This window comes from Tiliqua scincoides, chromosome 1, assembly GCF_035046505.1.
Source record: "Tiliqua scincoides isolate rTilSci1 chromosome 1, rTilSci1.hap2, whole genome shotgun sequence".
Classification (NCBI taxonomy): domain Eukaryota; kingdom Metazoa; phylum Chordata; class Lepidosauria; order Squamata; family Scincidae; genus Tiliqua; species Tiliqua scincoides.
In genome coordinates, this window is record NC_089821.1 from 257604680 (window position 1) to 257617963 (window position 13284).

General features: G+C 44.6%; 1 long non-coding RNA gene across 1 annotated transcript; it reads left to right on the top strand.

Annotated features, from left to right (window-relative positions):
• The first annotated feature begins 6780 nt into the window (after nucleotides 1-6780).
• LOC136646090 (uncharacterized) lies at nucleotides 6781-12539 on the top strand. Its single transcript, XR_010794198.1, has 3 exons — nucleotides 6781-6910; nucleotides 10806-10919; nucleotides 12049-12539. It is a non-coding gene; the product is annotated as an uncharacterized lncRNA (long non-coding RNA).
• Nucleotides 12540-13284: the final 745 nt, after the last annotated feature.

Consider the following 13284-nt stretch of genomic DNA (forward strand, 5'->3'; position numbering starts at 1 on the left):
ATTGCTTTATTATTTTTTCAATATATTTCAAATAATTCTCATTGCTGGGAGAGATGTATTAAGAGAGATAAATCTGGGAGACTACTTTAAAATGCTGATGCTAATAAAAAAAAGCACTTTAAGAATATAAAGAAAGGAGCTAAGGATCAAATTTAAGTTCTGTGTGCACGAGATGCTAATGGATCAAGAAAGATTTCACAGTGTTTTGCTGGCCCCTGTTGTAAACTGGCCTAGATTGACCTTTGGCCTAATCAGTTCTTATTTTCTTATGGTTTAAACAGAGAAAATCAGAAAATGTTTTACTATTCTCCATTAGAATAATTTCCATTTAACTGATCCAGATGCACCTGAACTTTCTTTCGGTTTCTATGCTCTCTACTAAATTGGAATTGACATTGTCTGGGGGGATCTAAATGTTACCAGGAACATGCGCTTCCCTACTGCTGCCAGCAACAGCCAGCAATGTGCAGCAGAGTGAGGAAATGCATGCTGCAATGACCTTTGGACACAGGCTCAGTAAAGTTGCACAGGGGAGAAGTCAAAATGAGGCTGACATTCAGCTGCAGACCTGTGATCCTTGAAAGGCATATTGCCACCCTGTCTTTGCTGAACCTGGGATTTGAATCCCAATCCAAAGGGCCATGCCGTGGTCGCCATACATATGACAGGGCTTGCAAATTCCTTCCATCAAGGTGTGCTACCCACACTATTGCACAAACAAGCCCATGACACAGCCACCACATTTTTGGACAATTTCCAAAGCAGCTTCCATTGGCCTGTTGCCAGAAAAGATAGAGAAAGAGAGAGAGATTTGAAGGGGTGAACAAACTGCCAACTTGTCTCACTGAATTCAATGGGACTTACTCCCACGTAAGTGTATACACGACTGTAGCCTTAAGGGTCAAACTAGATAATATGCAGATTGTGCCCTGCAGATTTGTTTGCTGTAAACAGTAGCTGCATGATGCCTCAGTTCACACTGAACTGTCACTGGTGCCTATGTGAGCTTCCCTTCCGAGGCCAATAGCAGCTAATTGGGAGATAGGATTTGAACCATGGCGGGGCAAATGGTTAAAGCCCCTTTTCTACACCACCATTCACACCACATGGGGGCTCTATGTGGCTGCTATTTACATTTTTTTTAAAAAAAAAAAACATACAATCATACAACCTGTGTATCATCCAGTTTGGCCCTAAGGTATTTGTACTGTAAGATTTACAAGTTTTTCTGGTAGGGCTCCATTCTGAAGTATTTATGGGAAGAGAAACTGATTTTGCCAAACTAAGGGCCCAATCCTATTAGGACTAGCACTGCCGGAACTAGCATTCCACGAAGGTAATAGCTATGAATAGCAGTCATAGGTACGGGCATAAGCAAATGTAAAGGGTTACTTGGGAATAATCAATAATAAGAGCTAGTCAATTATGGACAAACAACAGGGGATGGCCATAAAATTTCATACCCTGCTTGTGAGCTTCCAGAAACATTTAGCTGACTACAATAGGAAACAGAACACTGGACTAGATGTACTTATGGTCTGATACATCAAGGCAGACCCTACTATGTTCTACTCTAATGTTATTTCTAACAATAACGGTGAGAGAGCACTCCACATTGTGAGTCAGTTAAGCTTTGTTCAATAATTTCACCTGGGATAAGCAGGCTGGCCTTGCATGGGTCACAGGGACCTTGCTGGATGAAGTGGAAGGACAATGGACAAGTGTGACAATGGAGCAGCCAAACACAGGCTACAGTCCAGTTTAGAACCTACTTCAGGGCAGTGATGGCAGCAAAGTGAATTTACTTCTCTGCCAACACTGTGTCCATTTAGTGCAGGCCAGTAGAACAATTCTAAATGGCAAGACTGTTGTTACATATTGCACCCCTGTAAGACCAGGAAGGAATCCTTGGTGGCCTACGATAGTGTATATGCTCAACACTTTGTGGTCAAAGTTGCTCATATCTGTCCCAACTTAGACCCCAAGTTATTTGCAGTATTATTATGATTTAGAATCTGAGCTCCTGACCCATGTCCATCTTAGCTGATAAAAGTGCAACAGCCTGGTGAGCAGAGGAGGTTGTGAATGCATCCCTTAGAGAGGGGAAAATGCCATCCGTTTTGTGGAGGGTGGTAATGAGACCGTTCCTTTAAAAGCTTTTCTTCGATTCATCATCTTGGACTCATTCATCTACCAGCAAGATTGCAATCTCCCCTTTTGGGGGGAAGGTTGTAGTTGAACATGCAGTGGCAACTATGCTCCAGAGTGTCTTGCATTAAATGGGTTACCTTGACTCATTTTAGTCTGGCTTCTGACCTGGGTTTGGAATTGAAATTTGTTGGTTGCTCTTGATTACCTATGCCAAAAACTACATAGGAAGAGTATGTCTCTATTGGTTTTGCCAGAACTCTCAGCAGTGTGCAATACCATTGGGGAGCTTGTCTGGAGATTTGGGCTGAGATGCCACCAGCACACAGATGACACTCAGTTTTATCTACTATGTGAACTACTTTATGCACTTTTTTATTGAAAAGATAATAATAATAATAATATGTCATCTGATCCCAGAGAGTCAGTTGATAAAAGCAGTGATGGGTTGGATTTAAACTCACAAATTGAAACTTAATCCAGAAAAGTGGGAGATACTGATCAGTAGGACATCTGATCCAAGAATGGTCGGTCCATTCGTTATGGAGTTGAACTCCCTCTGAAAGAGCAGAGCCACCACTTTGGGGTGTTCTTAAACCTTATCCTGCTCATAGAAGATAGTAATTGTGGCTAGAAGCACTTTTGGCCAGATTCAGCTGGTGCACCAGGAAGCCCTTCCTTGAGAAATGTGAACTAACCACAGTTACCCATGCTGTGGTTTCATCTCAACTGGACTACTGCAACACACTCCAGAGGCTGCCCTGGAAGATTATTCAAAAACTGCAATTGGTTCAGAATGCTGCAGTCACACTGCTGATGGTGTCCACATGAAGAAAACATACAACTTGCATCATGCAGGAACTATACCGGCAGGCTTCCCATCCCGTTCAAAGGTGCTAGCCATTACCTCCACCACTCTGTATAGCTGGGGCTCTTGAGACATTAAAAACAGCCTTCTGTCATATCAGTCTTCCATCTACAGGTGCAACCTATTTATCCACGAATTTTTTACCTGAGGATTTGATCTTTGAACAAGGTGGGGGGGGGGAATTCAAAGTCAAACACACCTTTGCCCCATTTCCAGGCAGCCCAAAATACTGCAAAAAGGCTCTGCCTTGAACAGGCAGGGAATAGCCATTGAAGAGGTTCCCCTTGCAAAGGAACAGTCAGATTCCTGGAGCCCCTGAGCCAGCAAAGAGGCTGAAGAGGGGAAGGGGGGGAGGCGGAAAACCTCTGTAGACAGCACACGTGCAGCAAGGTGAACTCACTCACACAGAGGGGCAGGTGCGGTAGTAACAGAGGGGATTGCTTTAAAAAACCCAGGGAGTATTTGCTGAATTCCCCCCCCCCTTGAGACTGAGATAGTGCATGCTCTCCTTGCTCCAGCCTACACAAACAAAACAGCCCAGCAAGCAAGTCTTCCCAGCAAGCCAAAGTAGATGTAGGCTACAATCTGATCCACACTTTCCTGGAAGTAAGCCCCAGTGACTAGAATGGGACTTACTTCTGAGTAGGTAGGCATAGGACTGGGCTCTGAGGCTACAATCTGATCCACACTTTCCTGGGAGTAAGCCCCATTGACTACAATGGGGCTTACTTCTGAGTAGAAATGCATGGGACTGGTCTCTTAAAAGCTCAGCATCCTACCTGTGAAAGAAGCTGGCAGCTGGCAACAGGGAGGGCTGAGTACAGAGTGGAGGAGGCAGGAGGGGGAGGCGATTGAGAACTGCTGCCTTAGTTTCCTTCCAGCCCCAAGTGTCAGGCTGCAGCGTATTTGTGTAACTCTATGCAATTTAGCACAATGCGTTTTTCTTAATCCCTGCCTTAATCCCAGTCAGGGAACAGAACTCATGAGCATAAACAGGCTCCACCTGTATTAAAATCTTTGAGGGAGACTTACTCTGTGTGCCACCATTAAGCAAGACTCAGCTGATATAAATGCAGGGCAAAAGAGACTTCTCCACAATAGCTCCTGGTTATGGAATGCCTGCCTTCAAAGAGGTACTCATCCCAGCAGTGTCTTTTCTACGAGTAGCTGCTGCCTGCTGGCGTTCTTTTGCATCTTTTTAGATTGCGAGCCCTACTGGGACAGGGAGCCATTAGTTATTTGATTTTTCTCTGTAAACTGCTTTGTGAACTTTTTGTTGAAAAGCAGTATATAAATATTGTTAATAATAATAATACTGAAGACTCACCTATTTCTCCAAGCTTTTTATTTGTGAGCCGCTGTTGATTTTATTTTTTGACTGTTTCATGTTTGCAAACCCCTTGCACCAGCCTAGGAGGGTCAGCCTCTTGAGCCTCCTCAGGAGGAAGCTGTGCCAGTGCATGGAGCTGCATTCAGCCTCCAAGGCAGCTTCGCCCAGATAAGTTGTTTTGGCCATCGGATGCAGGGGTCTGGGGAGGGTGGGGTGAGATCCAGCTATTATGCCAGATCCCAACCCCCATTTCTGAGCAGATGCAAGCCTCTTTGCTGTCCTCTGACTTGTGCCACCTCTGGACTGCAGTGGCTTATTCGGGGTAAGGGAAAGATTGGGGTAAGGGGAAGATTTTCCTTACCTCTGGCTGAGTCAATTTGGTGTCCTATCTCATGCTGGATACAGCGCAAGCCTCCTGGCCTGCCTGCTCCAGTGCAAGTCAGGATTGCACTGTCAATTAGTATTTTAAATTTAATTTTCCCAAAGGTCTTTTTTTTTTTTTAAGTTACTAGGCTTTGTTACCTGGAATAATTGTGAAAGGCAGGATAAAAGTGAGGGGGAAGAAAATCAAATAAACTCCTTAAATGTGTCATATTTCAAAATTCAGTTTTAAAAGCCATATAATACAAAGTCACAACATACCTTTTTTGAGTAACATAAGATTATTTTGACTTGCTTTTCTCTTCTGTGTTCACATGTCCATAAAATTATTTTTCTAAAAAACAAACAAAAAAAGGTAAACAAAAAGCAATCCTAAGTATACAATTTGGAAACAAGAGCTGTTGAAATCAGTAAGACTTATTTCTAAGTAGGGATGGGCTATAAAACAAAACAATGACAGCTTCTCGTATTCAAAGGCAATGCAAAATCTACCTGAGCTAATCAGTTCATATATTTTTGTGTAATCAGATAAAAATTTGTTTAAGAAAAATACTCAAATATTGTGGCACAAGGATTTTTCTATTTCATACCAATAAGGCAGAGGTCTCCATATGTGGCCTGCAGCGAACCTCTACCCGGCCCATTGCCAGTCTCTGATTTCGAGAACCTCTGGCCCAGTTGATCAAACACAGGCAGAGTTGTGCTAGTGGGGTAGGAGAATGGGGGGGGGGGTCCATTTAAATGTTTATTTCTTGGGCTATGTTGCTGCTTGGAGAAATCCTGGACGTTTGAGCCCATTCGTTTATCTAAGTTCCATGTCTAATGTATTTATTTAAATTTTATATTTAATTTTTTTTTCTGGCCCTTGACACTGCGCCAGATATTTGATGTAGCCCTTTAGTTAAAAAGTTTAGAGACCCCCTGCAATAAGGAATCAAGGATGCTGATAGAGCACAGCTTGCTGCAACTTCTTTCCTCTATATTTACAAGCATGGTCAGGGAATTGGAAGCATTTATTTAAAGAATGGATCTGGAAAAGCAGAGATCACCCTAAATACAAAAGCAGACTAGTTCAAGCAACAGACTTCCCTATAAAGATGTATGGGTGTGAAAGTTGGACAATAAGAATTTCTGACTGAGGAAGAATTGACGCAATTGAACTATGTATATTATGGACAACCAGAGTAGCTAACAGAGAAATGATGGACCGTATAAAACCAGATATGTCATTAGAAGCCAAACTTGTAAGACTATGGGCGCGATCCTGGCTTGCCCTTGGGCCAGTGCAAAACCTTGCGCTGGTCCAGGTGGGTCGCAAATATGCCATAAAGCATGTTTGCACCTCTTCTAGAGTCAGCTGGGCCAGCACAGGGACATGCGCCAGCCCATGGAGACTGAAACCAGCCTCCGTACCGACTCTGACATCCCTGTCAGAGTCGGTACGGAGGCTGGTTTCAGTCTTATGTCTGCCTTATGTCGGCCGACTGGGCCTTATGTCAGTCTTATGGGAGCCTTATGTCGGCTGACTGGGGACAGCTTCAGTTGCAGCTGCATTGGATTGTTGGCGGAGGAGATTCACAGGATTGGACAGTTGTGGTTGGCTGCCTACAAATACTACATTGGTAAGTAATAGTTTGGGTGTCCATTGCAGTGTCCCAACTGGGGGTGTCGGCTCTGGCCTTGCCTCCTTGGTTTGGGTGCCCATTGTGGGTGTCCCAGTTGGGGTGTGGGTTCTGGCCTTGTCCCCTCGGTTTGGGTGCCCATTGTGGGTGTTACAATTTGGGGGTGTCGGCTTTGGCCTTGCCCCCTTGGCTTGGGTGCCCAGAGAAGGGTGTCCCAATTCGGGCCCTTGGCTGCAGCCTGGTCCCAGGTGTTGTTTAGACCTGGTTGGTCCTTGTTCTGTTAGCCTGATATTGTAGGTAATTGTGTGGGGGCTGTTTGGGCCACTAGCCGTAACCCCTTTTGTTGGCTTATGCTTGTTTAGGTGGGGTTTCTGAATTCCCTTTTTGATTTTCAGGTCGCTGCTGCTCGTTCCTCAGAAGTAAGCAGCAGCCTTGAACTTCAGCACCCAGCTCAGTTTTGAAGACATGGCAAGGGTGTGGTGGGCTACCAAGAGGGTTATTCCCTGGGGCCAACTGCTCCCATTGCTGAGAGAATCATTGGACATCAGGCCGCCTTCTCAGGTAACTGTAGTGTATCTGGGTGAGAATGACTTGTGCCAGAGGACATACGAGGCCTCGTAATTGTCCTTGAGGCAGCAAGTCCATAGGGATCTCACCCTGATTCAGAACTGGTTGCCGGGGATAGTAACTGTCTGATCGGACATGCTTCCCTGGAAGGTTTAGTGGAACTGTCAGTCCCCTTTGCGGCTGACATCTCCCGACAGAAGATTGATGCATATCTGAGGCGGGTTGTGTCTCAGCTCAGTGGGACTTTTATTTCTCACCCAGTATTATATTCTCCTCACTGTCGCTGTTCAGAGGTGTATTTTTGTTCATTGCTGGGGCTGATATATTTTTCTTTTGGCCTGCAGCAGAGTCTACGGAGCCTTTTCGGCTTTTGTGGGGCAGTGGGGGTTAAGCGCTAGGCTAAACCCCCCCCCCCGTGTGGCAGGGTAGCCAGAAATGGGGGTGCCATGCATGCTGAGGTAAGCAAGGTCAGGGAGTGAGCCAGGACCGCTCTGACAACACTTGTCTGGGTTGGTGAGGCTGGCTGGCAAGCCCCCTGACTGGTTAAGCAAGGGCCAACTCACAGCTTAGCCCAGGGGTGTCAAACATAAGGCCCGGTGGCTGGGTGCAGCCCGTGGAACTTTTTATCTGGCCCTCAGGCTCTCAGCTGCTGAGTAGTGCTGAGGTGTTACTGTTAAAGGGGCAGCCCCCACAAAAATTGGGCTCTCCCATGTCTTGAAATATGATAAAGATTTGCTTGTTTTCTCTTCTGTCACTTGAAGTTAAAGAATTCTTTAGTGAGAAAAAGTGCTATTTTGTGGTTATGAGTAATGACATCACTTCCTGCCTAACAACATCACTTCCGGCCCTCAGCAGGCATCATGAATGCCATTTGGCCCTTGGTATGAAAAGAGTTTGACACCCCTGGATTAGCCTGTGCGGGATAGCGCTGGCTAGCTGCCCCAACCCCTGGGGGTTGGCTGGGATAGGCTAACCCTGTCTCTGATGGGGTGATGCCTGGAGTCAGGATGTCATGTCCATGGGGTTTTGGAAGTAAACAGCTAGTGCCGTTTTCCCCCCAAGCTCTTAGAGGCCAACACACTTTGGGGTTTTTACTAGCTCAATTTTTTCCTGCTGCAGGTTATTTTTATTAATTCAATAAATTACAATCATCTCAAGCCTCTATCTCGTGTCCTTCTTGGGGAGTGCCTGGGTAAAAGCACATCCCAAGTTCACTGGGCCACCCACTAACAGCACCTCCAGCTTGTTTAAATTATAATTGGACATCAACAAATTCTATTGCAACATTCCCATTACCTATCACCCAAAACGATGCAATTGCTCCCACACATGCAAATTTTATTCATGAGAGCCTGCAAGATAAGGGTGTTTACTAAATTGTTTTAGGTATAGCAGATTTTTTCATTTTTAAAATTATTTTTCATTTTTAAAATTAAATTAATATTAAAATTTAAATTAAAATTTAAAAATTCATTTTTTAAAATTATAAGCTGCCCTGGAAGGAGGGAATAAAAATGAGGAAGAAAATAAATTTCAGTCTTACTATATGGACATCTGCATATTGAAAAAACCTCATTTAAGATAAGTAACTATTAAGGTGCTTATAATGGTTACACGTGCTACAAAGAGCATGGGGAATCAGAAATTAAGGTGATCACCTTAATTTCCTGGTTACGAAACCATTAAGAAATTCATAGCGCCTTGTCTAACATTCTGGCTTTATAAATTAGTCTCCATGCCCAAACTTTGGCTTGGCCTTTCAGTTCAATGTTAGACTGGGGAGGGGTGTGTCCTGGCAGAAAGTCAACAGATGAAGCAAGCCCAATCACTTGCTAGAGATACACCTGATACATCTCCAGAGGGCAGTAGAAGGGTTTTCTTGGCCCTCACCCTGAAAGAAAGACAAGGTTCAAGGGAACTGCCAGTTTGGAAACCAATGGCTTGCAGGACAGCTGTAAGGACCTGGATATATGCAAAGCACTTTGCACAATGAGACAGAATCATCCAAATATTAACCTTTATTGTTACTAAGGAGACTACTTCTTAAGTGACATTTTGCACTTAGATTCCAGTATCCAAATGCAAAAAAAAATATTTATCAGATATGCAGGATGCACATGTGCACTGACTACAGTTTTTCTCTTTAAAATAGATGAGATCAAAAAAGAATCAGCTTAGGCTCCCTCAGGCTTTAAATGAAACAGCTCAGACATACACATGGGCTCCTTCTGGGGAAGGTGTAGCTCAGCTGGATTACATAGTTAACACCTGACCCCTGCTAAGCTCAGAAGCCCCTCTGGAGGGTCCAGACCACAGAGATGGGCATTTGCCCATTTCTGTAGTTTCGGCTCTCAGTGGGGAGTTCCGGAACAGAATCCCCTTGAATAAGGGGGCACACCTATACTACTTTTCAACAAAAAGTAGTTTGCAAAGCGGTTTACATAGCAGTTACAAGGGGGAAGGAGTGAATATATGTAGTTTTTAAATGTTCAGTAGTAAGGCAAAAAAGAAAGGCTGGGTCCTGGGCAACACAGACTCCAATGGTGCTCAGGAGCATAAGGAGGCCTGCCCACTTGACTGATCCGCATTCCCCACAGGGTGTGCACATGAAGAAAACACTCTGTTTTCTCTATTACTCGTAAAATGACCACTGGTGAGCACATCCAGCATTGGCATAAGCCAGGTCACACACTCCAACAAAGCATTCCGAGCAGAGTCAGAATGCAGCTTCTTGAGGAGGGGAGAGCCATAACTGCTCGCATCTTATTCTAGAGAACTGTTCTTCCTCTTTCAAAGAGGAATAATGCGGTTTTGTTAAGAACATTTCCAGGTAAGTCTTTCACTTGCAGAGTTTCAGGACTCCTCACAAGCCAGTTCTGAAATCTTATGTGCCAGACAGTATATATACATGGACACGTGAATAATTGAAGCATCTAGTTCATTGGTTCCGAACCCGTGGTCTGAGGACCACAGGCAGTCCATGAGACTCTGAAAAGGGTTCTTGAGGTCTCAGGAAAAAAAAAATCACATTTCTTTCCATGGCAAAACAATGGAATTGATCAATCTCCTGTGGACCATCAAAGAGGGTGGAGAACGGAATGCCCACAGCCACAATCACTGAAGTGTCAGCTGTGGCTGTGGGCAGGCCATTCTCCATCTGCTCCAATGAAGGGAGCGCTTGGGAGTTGGACCACCAGAAAGGGAGGAGACCAGACTCTCCAGAGCCATAAGTGGTCCATGACAATTCAAATTTTTGCCTCAATGGTCCCAAAGCTTCTAAAGGTTGGGAACCACTGATCTAGTGTGTGACGGGCAGCCCAATCCAGAGCTGCCCAGGGCTCCCAGGCTCAGCAGCAGTGAGGAGGGCTGATGCTGAATCTAGTGCCTCCTGCACTACTGCGGGAGGCGCCTCAGGAGAAGGGGACGTTTGTTCCCTTCCCCCAAGTAAGGTAAGCAGCCTCGCAATGGGGCTACTCACTTTACCAAGACGCTTGAGTAGGGCACGCAGCCCTGCATGAGCTGCCTGGATCCTGTGGAGTGGAGCTCCGCGGATCTGCCTCCCATCCCTCCTGCAGGCATGCCTCCTGCCCACCGCCCTCCCTGCGTCACACCTCCCTGTCATGCCACCTCCCCGCCCTCCCTCCACCCCCGCCAGCCTCACCCCTCCCCAGAACGCCTCCTCCCCACCCCTGTCCCCGCCTACCGTTCTGTGGCTCAGAGGTTTGGAAGACTGCCAAGCTGTGCGACCGCCTGGTGCTAGACCAGCACCGGCCGGCTGAGCCCTGTGAACGTGCCTTATGGCACGTTTGCGATTGTGCTCGGCTGCACAGCTCCGTGCTGCCGACCACAGGATTGGGCTCTTAGCCCATACCTCTTTTTCTCTGTCTAGGATCGGGGGAAAGGACTAGAAATTGGAGCTCAATCTCTCTTCCTCCTGCCTGCTTTATCCGATTGGTGTTCCATGGAAACAGAGAAGAGTGAAAACGTGGCCAAGATTTCATAGGTAACAGCTGAATTCTACAGATGTGTTTAGTAAAGTGAGAATTTAGTGAGTATATATGCCAACGAGCTGAGGCACAGTGCAGAATAAACCAACACAACAAGATCAGAGCGCTTGTAAAGCAGGTATGCATTTCAAAGAAAACTGAGTGTCCAACGGGATTTCAAGGACTGTCCTCTTATTGATTCATTAAAAGTATTTCTACCCCACACTCTATGATAAGTTCACCCAGAACAGCTAACAACATCAATAAAAAGATAAAATCACCCTATATAAAACAAATGTATAAGAAAGAAGCAGCCATCCCATCCTTCCAGAGGAACCTACACATGGTTTAAGATCTTTTTTCTGCTCCAAGTCCCCTTGCTATCTGAAATATGGCAGGGAGTTACTCTGGACAACATCTCAGCAGCGCTACCAACAACAGAACTCTTTTCTGGGGGAAAGGTGGCTCCACATCTGCCCTCACATTGCCACAGGGTCAAATCCTATCCAGCTTTTCAGAGTTGATACAGGCATGCCAACTGGGCATGTGCTGCATCCTACTGTGGGAGGGGGCAGTCACAGAGACCTCCTTAAGGTAAGGGAGTGTTATGCCTTTTGGCACATTTGTTCCCTTACCTGGAGACTGCACTGGCATTGTAAAGTTGGACAGGATTGGACCCAACACACACACACACACACCCCACTGCTGGATTTCCAACACCAGTGAAAGCTGTTTTTCAGTTTTGGGACTCTTTGAGGGATTTCCCTTCAATTATTCTGTTAGGTTGTACTGGGTTATTTTGCTGAAGTAGTCTGCTGTTGGTTTCTGGTTTGTTCCCCTAGTGTTTAAGTAGTTTGTTGGTTTACTTTATGTAATCATTTTTATTTATAATTATCTACCTATTTTAAGTATTACTTTTGTTAGAACTCACAAGACAACTATCTTCTAAAGGTGAGGTACATAGGTATATAAAAATAAATAAAAATACTGTTAAGTGTTTTCTTAAAGACTGCATGTGCACCCTCTCTCTTTCACTCCCACACACTTCTGCCAGAAATGTGTAGCACACACAGAAACACAAGCAGCCTGTCAGGTCTCCATCCTGAGAGATGGATGCACCATAACTCTTGTTATATGTTTCTACAGAACTATTCAAATTTGCGCAACCTGCAGAGAAATGAATGAGGTCAACTAACATGTCTCCGAAGCAGAAGATGCCTGCTTTGCATGTTGTGCTAAAAGAACAAACACAAGAACTGTGAGTCATTCATGCTTCCTCTCCCCTCACATGATTCAGCATTCAAAGTGGTCCTGAATGGGAGCCATTCATTTCTGGAGCAGAAAATACAAGGAGGCAGCTGGTGATGGCATTGGGGGGCCATTGGTGATGCAAAACCTGGTCTGAGCCCTTCATAACTGGTGATTCAGAATCAAAGCGGGCCACTTCTTGCCATGTCAACCTAAATGCTGCCATTTTAGTTTCTTCCACATTCACTTCAGAGAGAAAATAATACATTGCATCACCAGACAGTATTGAGATGATGACAAATTCGGCCTCACCTGAATCAGCTGTTAGAAATGAGGGGAAAAACTGCCTCTCTCTCGAACTGTGCCTTGACTACAGCCATTTAATTTCTCCCAACTAAGTAAATGACTCGTATATTGACTTCTATTTAAACTGTATTGTTTTAATGACAGAAACAGCTTTGAGTCTGCAAATAAAAAATAATTTTAAAAAGCTTTGAATCTATGAAAAAAGCAGCATAGATATATTTCTATTAAATTAGCCTAGGGTAGTCTCTCTCTGTTGTTAACTATACTATTTTTAAATATATAGCACTTTTCCTGGGTACTCAAAGCACTTACATTATTAAGCAATTCATTTTTCATGACTAACAAATTTTCTTCCAAGTCGAGTTTGGATGAGGAAGACAAAATGAGGCTCTGGTGTTCCATTTTCCTTGAAAACATGGAAGAAAATTGAACTGTGGGCTTTCAAATTTTTAGGTTATTGGATTTTTATTTTGCAGGGGCATTCTGTTATTGGGAGAGACAGTACACCATTTCTGCCTATGTCCCAGTTTCTGAGGTTTAGAATCGCATCTCTCATGGCAAAACAGCTTCATTATCAGATCTGCAGGCATCCAGACCAGAAATAGAGAAGGCCATTTAAAAACAACACTGTGATACACAATTCTTGAATCTAAAAGCCAAGCAATTTCTAACGGTTTCCTGAAAGAAAGGCGCGCGTGCACAGCATGTGCATTTTTTCTATAATCTGCAGAATCCTTTAATTAGCAGGCCTCTATACTACTGATAATACTATAGAAATTAGTACCCCTCAACATCAGAAGCAAGCTGTTCTTTTTACACCAGTGGCTC